This window comes from Staurois parvus, unplaced genomic scaffold, assembly GCF_062004578.1.
Source record: "Staurois parvus isolate SC_StPar_1 unplaced genomic scaffold, SC_StPar_1.0 ptg002291l, whole genome shotgun sequence".
NCBI classification, from domain to species: Eukaryota; Metazoa; Chordata; class Amphibia; order Anura; family Ranidae; genus Staurois; species Staurois parvus.
In genome coordinates this window covers 34,448-47,350 of record NW_028320087.1, presented here as the reverse complement: position 1 = coordinate 47,350, position 12,903 = coordinate 34,448, and the positions used below count along the sequence as shown (strand labels likewise).

The window sequence follows — 12,903 nt, the reverse complement described above, 5'->3', positions numbered from 1 at the left end:
CATACCCGGGGGGGGCGCGCAGTCCATACCCGGGGGGGGCGCGCAGTCCATACCCAGGGGGGGGGGCGCGCAGTCCATACCCGGGGGGGGGCGCGCAGTCCATACACAGGGAGTTGGATATTACTCCCAGCAAGGCTGCATCCTGTTTACAGGCAATAGCATCATCCTCCAAACTCCCCTCCCTGCCTTCTACTGCACATGTGAGTTTTCCTATGTAGTGCCTCTACATGATTTAGTCTTTAAAATCATTCTAAACCTACATTTTTGTTTTTTACTTTAGAAATTTTTTTATTTTTTTTTCAAACTTAGCTGCTCTGTGTAATGGTTTTGCACAGAACAACCCCCGTTCTTCCTATTCTTGGGTTGCCCTGCCTGGCTCTCCTGGCTCCTCCCCTCCACCAAGTGCCCCCCGTTGCAAGCTGCTTGCTGTGAGGGCCCTGGTGCATGCTCGCTCCTGAGCTGTGTCCATTGACATACAGATCGTGGCTCAGCCTCGCTCTCTCCTGACTAGCTGTGATTGAGAGCGGCAGCTGTTGCCTCCCTGTCCAGTGAGAAGGGAGAGAGCCGAGAGAGCTGCTGCTCTCGTGCACATAGCTGGCTCCAGATCGGGCTCTGGTGAGTATATAGCGAGGGGGGCTGGGGAGCTACTTGCAGAAAGCAGCTTTTTTTTTTCCATTTATCTTTCCCTTTTTTTCCTCTTTCCCCCCCCCCCCCCCCCTTCTCCCCCCCCCCCCTTTTTCCCCCTTTTCTCCCCCCCCCCCCCCCCCCTTTTCCCCCTTTTCTTTTCCCCCCTTTTCTTTTCCCCCCTTTTCTTTTCCCCCCTTTTCTTTTCCCCCCTTTTCTTTTCCCCTTTTTTTCCTTCCCCCTCCCCCCTTTTCTCCCCTTCTTCTTTTTTTTTTTTTTTTTTTCCCTAAGCATAGAATGCTTTTTTTTTTTCCATGGGGCCACTAATTTGCGTACCTATCTTTCTGCTATAATATTATTTTTATTTTTTTTTTAGATTGATGCAAAGGAGGAGCAGCTGAAGGAAGCAAAGAAAGAGCTGAAGAAAGCTAAAGCTGAGCATAAAAAATATAACACTGAAAAGACCAAGAAGTACGAACTGTTTGTGGTTTCTGTAATTAAGATTCATAACATAACAATACACACAGCATCTGCATGTGATGCCGGGGCCGGGGCCCCCTTCACCCTGTAGATATGGGCAGGGTCAGCACACAGGAAATACGACACCATATCTTAGGATTGAAGGGGCGGTAATAGCAGGAGATGAGAGAACACATGTTCCCAGGGAATTCTGGGGGGCGTGTTGTCTGTCTTTTTCAAGGTGGTCCTCTGTTGAAGTCAGGGCACATCACCATGAAACGGCAATACTCTGCCTGGACTGAAGAGTCAAAGAATATAATTGTATTGGAGGAGAATATTAGGTGACTTGATCTCACATGAGCAGAAAATGGACCCCCATCCTCCCTCACTATAATAGAACTAAAGAACGGTAGAGCCCCTTTCTGGCACCTCTAGCTTTCCCTTCAGTCTTGCACAGGTGTACCGGCTCCTCCCCTTCAGTCTTGCACAGGTGTACCGGCTCCTCCCCTTCAGTCTTGCACAGGTGTATCGCTTCTCGGCCTTTTGGCTAAGATCAAGTGTAGTATCTGTTCTTATCAGTGTCCAGTGGGGGTGCTCCCGACCATTCTAGCTTTGCGGGGATGGTTGTTGTATAGTACCCTCACTGGTATGATGGGGGTCCGGAAGGCTGGACCGGAGGGACAGAAACCAGGGGGCGCCACGATACGCTCTGGGACCTTGGGAGTAATTCCTCTGGGAAAGCTGGAAAGACCCAGTACCTCCTGATTTGGACGGATCTACCTTGGTCTGGCCTGGGGCTGGGGACGCAAAAAGTCCGCAAACTCAGTGCCCCCTGGGGAAGACGCTCTCAGGGGTGTCACTAGTAACACTTGGGTGTGGGACCCCACGGTGTGAAGATGACACATGGCCACTGTTTTTTCACCTCTTTTTGCACAGCGCCCTAAGGACCAGGTCTTTTGGCTAAGTCCAGGGCAATTTTTGCTACAGGCCTCAGGGCCTGGTCTGTGCACAATTCGGCACGGTACCACTTTTTTATTTTTTTCTTTACTTTATCTTTACCTTATTTATTATGCACTCCCACGTTTTGTCACTTTTTACTTTACTTATGTGTGTGTTTTTCACGGATGGAGGGTGTGGGTCCTCGGGCCTTACCTGAAGTCTAGGGGGAGGATGTGTGGCCCTACGGTTCCTTCCTCCCCTGATCCCTAGGGGGTTTTCTCTTCGGGAGAACCCCCTTGCCTAGTACTGGATGTCCGGCTTCGGCTGGGCATAAGGAACGGTGGTCCACCAGGCCTTTTGGCCAGGAGGACCAAATGGGAACCTCGTCCCTGTCAGGAGCTTCGTGCCCCGGGGGATCGGGTGAACGGTCCAACCCTTCCTGGGGTAGGACAAACACACCCCTAAGTGCACTTTTTCGTGTGGTGTTCGCACTTGCACATTTTTTGTGATCACTTACGGGTTTTTCGTTGTAGTTTGCACGTTTGCGGACTTAAAAAACAAAAAAAAACAAAAAAAAAAAACAGGTGTACCGGCTCCTCCCCTTCAGTCTTGCACAGGTGTACCAGCTCCTCCCCTTCAGTCTTGCACAGGTGTACCGGCTCCTCCCCTTCAGTCTTGCACTGGTGTACCGGCTCCTCCCCTTCAGTCTTGCACTGGTGTACCGGCTCCTCCCCTTCAGTCTTGCTCAGTTGTACCGGCTCCTCCCCTTCAGTCTTGCTCAGTTGTACCGGCTCCTCCCCTTCAGTCTTGCTCAGTTGTACCGGCTCCTCCCCTTCAGTCTTGCTCAGTTGTACCGGCTCCTCCCCTTCAGTCTTGCTCAGTTGTACCGGCTCCTCCCCTTCAGTCTTGCTCAGTTGTACCGGCTCCTCCCCTTCAGTCTTGCTCAGTTGTACCGGCTCCTCCCCTTCAGTCTTGCTCAGTTGTACCGGCTCCTCCCCTTCAGTCTTGCTCAGTTGTACCGTCTCCTCCCCTTCAGTCTTGCTCAGTTGTACCGGCTCCTCCCCTTCAGTCTTGCTCAGTTGTACCGGCTCCTCCCCTTCAGTCTTGCTCAGTTGTACCGGCTCCTCCCCTTCAGTCTTGCACAGGTGTACCTGCCCCTCCCCTTCAGTCTTGCTCAGTTGTACCTGCCCCTCCCCTTCAGTCTTGCTCAGTTGTACCGGCTCCTCCCCTTCAGTCTTGCTCAGGTGTACCGGCTCCTCCCCTTCAGTCTTGCTCAGTTGTACCGGCTCCTCCCCTTCAGTCTTGCTCAGTTGTACCGGCTCCTCCCCTTCAGTCTTGCTCAGTTGTACCGGCTCCTCCCCTTCAGTTTTGCTCAGTTGTACCGGCTCCTCCCCTTCAGTCTTGCTCAGTTGTACCGGCTCCTCCCCTTCAGTCTTGCTCAGTTGTACCGGCTCCTCCCCTTCAGTCTTGCACAGGTGTACCGGCTCCTCCCCTTCAGTCTTGCACAGGTGTACCGGCTCCTCCCCTTCAGTCTTGCTCAGGTGTACCGGCTCCTCCCCTTCAGTCTTGCTCAGGTGTACCGGCTCCTCCCCTTCAGTCTTGCTCAGGTGTACCGGCTCCTCCCCTTCAGTCTTGCTCAGGTGTACCGGCTCCTCCCCTTCAGTCTTGCTCAGGTGTACCGGCTCCTCCCCTTCAGTCTTGCTCAGGTGTACCGGCTCCTCCCCTTCAGTCTTGCTCAGGTGTACCGGCTCCTCCCCTTCAGTCTTGCTCAGTTGTACCGACTCCTCCCCTTCAGTCTTGCTCAGTTGTACCGACTCCTCCCCTTCAGTCTTGCTCAGTTGTACCGGCTCCTCCCCTTCAGTCTTGCTCAGTTGTACCGGCTCCTCCCCTTCAGTCTTGCTCAGGTGTACCGGCTCCTCCCCTTCAGTCTTGCTCAGTTGTACCGGCTCCTCTCCTGGACTGAAAAGGCTTCCTCTGATTTCACTGCACACTGGGAGCTTCTCATAATGTGCATTAGAAGCTGCAGTAAGTCAGATAGAGCTCCGCCTCCTTTCCTGGCTGGAGGCTGTCCAGCATCATTGGCCCATCAGTGATCACATGAATAGTAGTAAGCAAGATTTCACTTCTGACATCATTGCTTACTACGTGTGAAATCTGTGAATGATCACAGAGGTCACATGGTACAGGGCTATTCACAACGGCCTTGTACCATGTGACAAGCTGTGACCAATCACAGCTCTCACAGTATTTCTCAATGACTGCAGGAATGCAGCCAGAGAGGAGAAATGATTGTTTTTACAGCCTTTATGGGTATAAAAGCAATCAGTGTAAAAACAAATCCTCACCTCCCACAAGTAGTAGTGTCACTATGGTGACAATGTACCGCTAGGGTGACAGTATGTTAAAAAAAAATCTAAAAAAATTAAATGTAGAAAAATTATAATTTTTGGTTACAAACTAATTTTGGGTTATTTTTTTCTTTTTACTAAAAAGATAACTGAATACATTTTGGCAAGATTTATGAAGAAAGATTGTTTGCAAAATTTTATAAGAAAAACACTTTTTTTTCAAACTTTTTGGACTTTTTCATTTATATAGCAAATAAAATAAAAATCCCAGCGGTGAATAAATACCACCAAAATAAAGTGCTAAACAAATATTAAAAAATTCATATGGGTACAGTGTTGCATGACCGCGCAATTGTCATTCAAAGTGTGACAGTGCTGAAAATTGGCCTGGACTGGAAGGGGGGGAAAGTGTCCAGACTGGAAGGGGGGGAAAGTGTCCGGACTGGAAGGGGGTGAAAGTGTCCGGACTGGAAGGGGGGGAAAGTGTCCGGACTGGAAGGGGGGGGAAAGTGTCCGGACTGGAAGGGGGGGAAAGTATCCGGACTGGAAGGGGGTGAAAGTGTCCGGACTGGAAGGGGGGGGGAAAGTGTCCGGACTGGAAGGGGGGGGGAAAGTGTCCGGACTGGAAGGGGGGGGGAAAGTGTCCGGACTGGAAGGGGGGGATAATGTCCGGACTGGAAGGGGGGGATAATGTCCGGACTGGAAGGGGGGGGGGAAGTGTCCGAACTGGAAGGGGGGGGAAAGTGTCCGAACTGGAAGGGGGGGGAAAGTGTCCGGACTGGAAGGGGGGGGAAAGTGTCCGGACTGGAAGGGGGGGGAAAGTGTCCGGACTGGAAGGGGGGGGAAAGTGTCCGGACTGGAAGGGGGGGGAAAGTGTCCGGACTGGAAGGGGGGGGAAAGTGTCCGGACTGGAAGGGGGAGAGTGTCCGGACTGGAAGGGGGGGGGGGAAAGTGTCCGGACTGGAAGGGGGGGGGGGGAAAGTGTCCGGACTGGAAGGGGGGGGGGGGAAAGTGTCCGGACTGGAAGGGGGGGGGGGAAAGTGTCCGGACAGGAAGGGGGGGGGGGAAAGTGTCCGGACAGGAAGGGGGGGGGAGAAAGTGTCCGGACTGGAAGGGGGGGGGGAAAGTGTCCGGACTGGAAGGGGGGGGGGAAAGTGTCCGGACTGGAAGGGGGGGGGGGAAAGTGTCCGGACTGGAAGGGGGGGGGGGGAAAGTGTCCGGACTGGAAGGGGGGGGGGAAAGTGTCCGGACTGGAAGGGGGGGGGGAAAGTGTCCGGACTGGAAGGGGGGGGGGAAAGTGTCCGGACTGGAAGGGGGGGGGGAAAGTGTCCGGACTGGAAGGGGGGGGGGAAAGTGTCCGGACTGGAAGGGGGGGGTAAGTGTCCGGACTGGAAGGGGGGGAAAGTGTCCGAACTGGAAGGGGAGGGGAAAGTGTCCGAACTGGAAGGGGAGGGGAAAGTGTCCGGACTGGAAGGGGAGGGGAAAGTGTCCGGACTGGAAGGGGAGGGGAAAGTGTCCGGACTGGAAGGGGAGGGGAAAGTGTCCGGACTGGAAGGGGGGGGGGGGAAGTGTCCGAACTGGAAGGGGGGGGGGGGGGGAAGGGTCCGGAGTTGAAGGGGTTAAAAAAAAAACCTGTAATATCACATTGATCTCTCTGACAGAGCCCCAGATAGCACCAAAACACAACACAGCATTAATCCTCCCCTCTTCAAACACTACACTTTAATTCTGAATGTAGCTGGACAAATGTATATTTTTGTCTCCGGCCTGCATGTTGCATCAATTTGTAAAACATCTTGTTTGGTCTGGGGGGGGGGGGGGGGCAGCATTCTGCCTAATGTCCATCAGTGAGATTCCTGTGTGTGTGCAGGGAGCTGGAGAAGAAGAAGAAGCAGAAGGAAAGGCTGGAGGAGCAACTGGAGAAACTGAAGCTTATGGCCACCGACAAGGAGGAGAACAAGCAGATCGCTCTGGGCACGTCCAAACTGAACTACCTGGATCCCAGAATCTCTGTGGCCTGGTAAGTTGTGTGCCAATGTCCAATTGAATGTCTTATTGTAACCGCTGAGTGGGAAAACTTTTAGTTATTGGATAGCACATGTTCTACTTGCTGCACAGAAGATCTTCCACCTCTTTCTATAAAAACGTTGGCAACTCTCTGCTCTTGGCCACGGGTCTCTTGGCCAGTCCTTTGATGTCACAGGTACTCCTCCTGGCGGCAGCGGAGGTGGCCCTCCTCCTGGCGGCAGCGGAGGTGGCCCTCCTCCTGGCGGCAGCGGAGGTGGCCCTCCTCCTGGCGGCAGCGGAGGTGGCCCTCCTCCTGGCGGCAGCGGAGGTGGCCCTCCTCCTGGCGGCAGCGGAGGTGGCCCTCCTCCTGGCGGCAGCGGAGGTGGCCCTCCTCCTGGCGGCAGCGGAGGTGGCCCTCCTCCTGGCGGCAGCGGAGGTGGCCCTCCTCCTGGCGGCAGCGGAGGTGGCCCTCCTCCTGGCGGCAGCGGAGGTGGCCCTCCTCCTGGCGGCAGCGGAGGTGGCCCTCCTCCTGGCGGCAGCGGAGGTGGCCCTCCTCCTGGCGGCAGCGGAGGTGGCCCTCCTCCTGGCGGCAGCGGAGGTGGCCCTCCTCCTGGCGGCAGCGGAGGTGGCCCTCCTCCTGGCGGCAGCGGAGGTGGCCCTCCTCCTGGCGGCAGCGGAGGTGGCCCTCCTTACCTTTGCACTGAGCGACACTCCCTAAATGACAGGTAAGTACCATTCAGACCATATGGTTTGAACAGATCTTGAACTTTCAGAAATCAGTACTTAAAAACATACTCATCGTTTGGAGTATTTGGGTCTAGTCCTAGATGCAGCTCAGGCTACAGTGTTTCTTCCTCAGAGAAACTTCAAACTCTTCATTCTTAGACCTGCGCAGTCCTATTCAAGAGATCCCCAGCTTCTCTACTTTTCCATAAGAGTCCTGGCCCACATGGAAGAAAAATATATTTGAAATATGTTTAAAAAATATTCTACCCAAATATATTGACATACTACAATTTTGGGCCTATTATTTATATATATATATGGCAGTGTTCACAGCACACGTAAGGCATTGCCACGAATGTTCTGGGTTGACAGTATATCTGGAAACACTGCAGAATTAATCCGGCTGCTTCTGTCACATCATCAATAAACACCAATGACCTGGTGCCACTGGGTGAAACAGGACATGGGTGGAGGCAGTGTGATGACAAGGGCGGAGGCAGTGTGATGGCATGGGCGGAGGCAGTGTGATGGCATGGGCGGAGGCAGTGTGATGGCATGGGCGGAGGCAGTGTGATGAATAGGGTGGAGGCGGTGTGATGGCATGGGCGGAGGCAGTGTGATGGCATGGGTGGAGGCAGTGTGATGACAAGGGTGGAGGCGGTGTGATGGCATGGGCATGCATGGCTTCCAGTGGCACTGGGTCATTGGTGTTTACTGATGTGACAGAAGCAGCCGGATGAATTTTGCCGTGTTTACAGATCTAATGTCAGCCCAGATTCAGCCAAATGCAGCAAAGGTGATTGGACGGAGCTTCACAGTACACATGGACAACGATCCAAAACGCACTGCAAAAGCAACCCAGGAGCTTTAGAAGGTGGAAGTGGAATATTCTGCAATGGGCGAGTCAGTCACCTGATCTCAACCCAAATGAGCATGCATTTCACTTGCTGAAGGCAAAACTAAAGGCAGAAAGATCCACAAACAAAGAACAAATGAAGACAGCTGCAGTTAGAGTCTGGCAAAGCATCAAGAAGAGGGGAACCCAGTCTTTGGTCATGTCCATGGGTTCCAGACTTCAGGCAAAGCATCAAGAAGAGGGGAACCCAGTCTTTGGTCATGTCCATGGGTTCCAGACTTCGGGCAAAGCATCAGAAAGGAGGAAACCCAGTGTTTGGTCATGTCCATGGGTTCCAGACTTCAGGCAAAGCATCAGAAAGGAGGAAACCCAGTCTTTGGTCAGGTCCATGGGTTCCAGACTTCAGGCAAACCTCAGAAAGTAGGAAACCCTGGTGACAAAGAGCGGTCATTGTGTGCACGTGACACCGATATCAAAAATTTTCCACAAATGTGGCTTGTATGGGAGGGAAGAAAAAGCCGCTCCTCAAGAAAGGCCACCACTGAGCTTTGCCAAAATGCACTTTGAAGATTCTGAGGCCACATGGAAGAAAGGGGTTCTGGTCAGATGAGAATGAAATGGAATGATTTGGCCTCAACACTAAACGATATGTCTGGCAGAAATCTAACCCAGCCCACCATCCAAATCCCACCATTCCTACAGTACAGCATGGAGGGGAGAAATATCCTATTATGGGGGGTGGTAATATCCTGTTATGGAGGGAGTGGTAATATCCTGTAATGGGGGGGGGGGTTCTCTGCAGCAGAGACTGGAGTACTTGTCAGGATAGAAGGAAAGGTGGACAGGGCAGAATCCCATCACATTCTGGAGGGCAATCTGATGCCCTCAGCCAGAAAGTTGTCACTGAGAAGGTTTACCTTCCAACATGACAATGAGCCAAAGCACACAGCACCCCCCAGTGGTTGGAGGAGAAGAGGAATGTCCTTGCATGGCCTAGTCAGAGCCCAGACTTAAATCCCATTGAAAATCTGTAGAATGACTTGAAGACTGCCGTCCACAAACCGTCACCATCCAATGTCACTGAACCTGAGCCGTTCTGCAGAGAAGAGCGGGCAAATATTGCAAAGTCTAGACGTGCAAATTTAGTAGAGACATCCCAACTAACTAGAGCCTGGAATTAAAGCAAAATGGGGTTCAACAAGATACTGACACGAGGAGGAGGGTCTTTTTTCCAACTCGGTGATCGTGTTTTTAATTTATTTTTATTACTTTTCCCTGACATGTTGACGTTCTATCTCTCACTTAGATGATATAAGTTGATCTGAGTAACTACAGCTGGATAAAACAAAAACTGTGTCTGTCTTCATTTCAGGCTGCAAAACATTTTTAAAGGCCCCCTTTTAAAAATGTTGTTTTGCATCCTAAAATGAATGGGGGGGGGGGGTGATTCTTTTCTATACCCACTGTAGATGAATACCTCAAATAGCAGGTATTTCTCCACAGAGAATCGCTGGAGCTCTTTCAGAGTGACCATGGGGTGCTTGGTGACCTTCCTGGCTAATGTTTTGTTTTGTTTGTTTTTTCTGTAAAATAACACGTCTATACTTACCTGCTGTGTGCAGCGGTTTTTCACAAAGCAACCCCCTTTGGGGGTTGAACGACCCTTTCACAGGGGTCGCCTAAGACCATCGGAAAACACATTTCCGATGGTCTTAGGAACCGAGACAACGCTCCTCTGTCTTCAGGCGGGTCCGCCCACATGCAGATACTCTATGAAGTAGTGGTGAGGGCGGCCGGAGGGGCTCGGCAGGGTGTCCCGCACTCCCGGCTTGCTGTGAGCCTCTCACGCTGAACTAACACCAGCACACTAACTGGCCCGCTCCCTCTTCCCTGTGCGTTATGAGCGGCCGGCCAGGCTGGAGGCTCCTCCGTTGCAAGGGGCGGGCCGGAGGTGCCCCGCTGCCTCCCACTGGCTGCCCTTGCACCTGCTGCATGTTTCCCCGGGCGGGCAGCTGCTCACAACAGCTGGATAGATGTGAGCCGGGCCCCCTTTGTCTCCGGGGAAGGGGGATCTGGTTACCCGCAGAGCGTGCGCCCTACAGCCGCTCACCTTCCCACGGAGGCTTCTCCTCACAGCACGAGGGCTGGCACCGGGGCACCCGGCCCGCTAGAGGGAAGTACACAGCGACCAGCAATCCCAAACTTTCCGGGATCATAAAAGGAGCCTCAGGACAGACGACTTGGTGTGGGAGAGGGCTGATATCCCTGGGGGGGAGGGGGGGAATACTGGCCATACACACTTCAATTTTACTATCAGATAGAATTGGCAATCAGATTAACTTCCATTCCCATGAAATTCTTTCAGTCGATTGACCAGGGCGCAAAATGATCGACCGTTTTGCAATAATTTTATGGTTGGGGGTCACCGCAACATGAGGAACTGTATTAAAGGGTTTCGACATTAGGAAGGTTGAGAACCACTGCTGTAGATGAATACCTCAAATAGCAGGTGCAGGAGAAAGTTCTTTTTGAAAATTCTGTGAATAGATGTATTTGTTCACTCCAAGAGCTTTCCTGGAGCATTTAAGTCCCTGGTAGTGCAACTGTGGGTGGCCAGACAATGTCACCAGGATGTCTGGGATAAAGTTGTGGACAGAATTGTCTTTGGTTACCTCCTGTTTTTTTTTTTTTTATCTGTTCTATCTAGGTGTAAGAAATTTGGCGTACCCATTGAGAAGATCTACAACAAGACTCAGAGAGACAAGTTTGCTTGGGCTATAGCCATGACCAATGAAGACTTTGAGTTCTAGGAGCCACGCTGTGCTAGAACCGGCTATCTACCTCACTGTGTGACCCTTGTCTTGGTCTGCTCAGAGCTCCTCCTGTCAGGTGATGTTACCTACAAACGGCTGTTCAGTTGTTGGATGCAATACGGTAAGCAAACATTCCTCGAATACCTCGCGTAACATGGATGGGTTCCATACCAGGAGGTGGATTCATTTCCTTCTCTAGAGCACTTACTGCATTTTTCCACCATGACCCCTTTTGGGTTGCATACAACATGGCTGCTGTTTGGTCATGTGACCAGTTCCTGTATGTTGGATGCGATCTTGAAGCGAGCGCATTGTCTGCTCCAAACTTCCACACTGTTACTGGAAACCAAGGATCAGGATGCACTGACGGAAACGTGCTAGTGGGCGCAAATAATTGCCAGTATCTGTTAGAGGGTACAAAACTTTTTTTTTTTTTTTTTTTCCATTTATTGTAAATCACTTTATGTAAAAAAAGAAAAAGCTTGGCCTGTTTATTTAAAGAAATGTATTTAAGTATTTTGTGTTTTTGTTGAAGGCTGGAGGCAGGCGCTTTATGTATGTTTGTTTGTTTGTTTGTTTCATACAGCAAATAATAAATTGGAATAAAAATTTGTTTGTATCTTCTGCCTGTAAAAATGTTGCCCTTTTTTTTTTTTCTTTTCTTTATTGTTCACCTGAAATATATAATTGTGAAAACAAGGACTTTTCTCATAACTTCATTTCTTTTGTGTCTGTTGGGGGACACTAGAATTCAAATAGTGGGGTTATTCAGCTGCCTACAGGAGGATTGGGCATGTGTAAACTGATTTTTTTTTTTTTTTTTTAACCACCTCCCACCCGTCATATAGTAATATGACGGGCGCAAGGTGGTTCTCTCGTTCTGAGAGGATGTCATGTGACGTCCTCCCATTCTCACCGCGCATGCAAGGCTCAGGGAGCGCTCAGTGATCGGCGGTGCGCTGTGACCCTCGGACGCAGCAGATCGCCGATCACGGAAAGAGCCGAAGATGTTGGCTCGGTCATGTGATCAACTGTGTCCAATCACAGCTGATCACATGTAAATAGGGAAATGCCGGTTATCGGCATTTCTCTCCTCGAGCTGTCACACAGACAGAGGAGAGGAGAGCCGGTAATCTGCTTTCCGTGGAGGGTACATGTTCACTGATCATACTAAGGGGCCCAAAGTGTGCTAAGAAAATATCCCCCCGCACTGACACCACCACCAGCCTGAACCGTTGATACAAGGTAGGATGGATCCACCACACCATGACACCATCACCACCAGCCTGAACCATTGATACAAGGCAGGATGGATCCACCACACCGTGACACTACCACCACCAGCCTGAACCGTTGATACAAGGTAGGATGGATCCACCACACCATGACACCACCACCACCAGCCTGAACCGTTGAGACAAGGCAGGATGGATCCACCACACCGTGACACTACCACCACCAGCCTGAACCATTGATACAAGGCAGGATGGATCCCCCACAACATGACACCACCACCACCAGCCTGAACCATTGATACAAGGCAGGATGGATCCACCACACCATGACACCACCACTAGCCTGAACCATTGATACAAGGCAGGATGGATCCACCACACCATGACATCACCACCACCAGCCTGATCCATTGATACAAAGCAGGATGGATCCACCACACCATGACACCACCACCACCAGCCTGATCCATTGATACAAAGCAGGATGAATCCACCACACCATGACACCACCACCAGCCTGAACTGTTGATACAAGGTAGGATGGATCCACCACACCATGACACCACCACCACCAGCCTGAACCGTTGATACAAGGCAGGATGGATCCACCACACCGAGACCCCACCACCACCAGCCTGAACCATTGATACAAGGCAGGATGGATCCACCACACCATGACACCACCACCACCAGCCTGAACCGTTGATACAAGGCAGGATGGATCCACCACACCGTGACCCCACCACCACCAGCCTGAACCGTTGATACAAGGCAGGATGGATCCACCACACCGTGACCCCACCACCACCAGCCTGAACCATTGATACAAGGCAGGATGGATCCACCACACCGTGACAACACCACCACCAGCCTGAACCATTGATACAAGGCAGGAT

The 12,903-nt window shown here is 51.7% G+C and overlaps 1 long non-coding RNA gene and 1 pseudogene across 1 annotated transcript; both read left to right on the top strand.

Moving 5' to 3' along the window:
* The first annotated feature begins 989 nt into the window (after positions 1-989).
* Positions 990-11,471, top strand: LOC149431331 (uncharacterized). Its single transcript, XR_016309329.1, has 3 exons — positions 990-1,095; positions 6,241-6,390; positions 10,667-11,471. It is a non-coding gene; the product is annotated as an uncharacterized LOC149431331 (long non-coding RNA).
* Positions 1,611-1,726, top strand: LOC149431332 (U2 spliceosomal RNA; annotated as a pseudogene).
* Positions 11,472-12,903: the final 1,432 nt, after the last annotated feature.